Consider the following 1,108-nt stretch of genomic DNA (forward strand, 5'->3'; position numbering starts at 1 on the left):
CCGATCCTCCATCACTTCTCCACCCCAAATCGATCTCGCACAGATCGTTTCTCGCTCGATCTCGCACAGGAACACGAGCACAGCTTTCTCACTGTTCAAATCGATCTCGTCCCTCTCTCACTCTGTCGCGCTCTCTCTCTCAGCTCGATCCTCTCTCACTTCTCCACCCCAAATCGATCTCGCACAGATCGTTTCTCGCTCGAGCTCGCATAGGAACCACGATTCTGCCCAAGCCCAGCTTTCTCCTCTTCCTTTCTCAACCCGATCTTGTGTTGAAATCATAGATGCTTGATCTTGCCCAGATTGCCCGATTGGTGAGAAGCACAGCTTTATCCTCTTCCTTTCTTTTACAGACATTCTTTCAGCTCTTGGTTGGTTTCAGATTTGGAAGTGCTATTCTTTCTTTTAGAGTAGTTTACTTCACGAGTTGTTATTAAAATGATGGTTGAATACTTGAATTGGGTTGTGATGTTGTGTAACTGTTTGGGTTTTGTACGTAGGAACTATTTGGTTAGGGAAACTCTTTCAGGATGTTGGGCAACTGTTGGAGTGTTGACTGAGAAGGGGACTAAAAGAACTAGTTCTATGGGGAAGAGCTATGTGATATACAAATTCGGGTGTTTGGATGAAGATACTGTTTCTGTTTTCTTGTTTGGTGATGCTTATGAGAGGAACTGCAATGAGCCAGTTGGAATGGTGTTTGCGCTGTTTAATTGTAGCATACGCAAGGATGCTAAGGTATTGTTTTGTTATCTAGTGTTGTTCTGTGCATTTTAAGTAAACTGTTCTTGTTTTATCATCAAAGATAACCAGATTGTCTGAATATGCAGGGTGCTGGTTTTTCTTTGAGTGTGTTTTCAGCCAATCATATTGTGAAGATCGGAACTTCTGTTGATTATGGAGTTTGCAGAGGGAAAAGAAAGGATGGAAAGGCTTGTACTTTAGTCATAAATAAGTATGTAACATGCAGTTCTTCGATTGCCTTGTTTCAATGACATATAGTTAAAAAAGTACAAGTCCTATTCTTATGTGCATCTCTATTTGTACAAGTGTTTATACATTTGATTGATTAAGATCTATAACAACATTTCTCTTCTTTTATTTCAGG

At 40.6% G+C, this 1,108-nt stretch overlaps 1 non-coding gene across 1 annotated transcript; it reads left to right on the forward strand.

The window, feature by feature from the left end:
- Positions 1-143: 143 nt before the first annotated feature.
- Positions 144-955, forward strand: LOC101297895 (the record flags this gene model as incomplete). Its single annotated transcript, XR_185430.1, has 3 exons — positions 144-314; positions 501-738; positions 831-955. It is a non-coding gene; the product is annotated as an uncharacterized LOC101297895 (transcript).
- Positions 956-1,108: the final 153 nt, after the last annotated feature.

The sequence above is a fragment of the Fragaria vesca genome, unplaced genomic scaffold (assembly GCF_000184155.1).
Source record: "Fragaria vesca subsp. vesca unplaced genomic scaffold, FraVesHawaii_1.0 scf0512053, whole genome shotgun sequence".
NCBI classification, from domain to species: domain Eukaryota; kingdom Viridiplantae; phylum Streptophyta; class Magnoliopsida; order Rosales; family Rosaceae; genus Fragaria; species Fragaria vesca.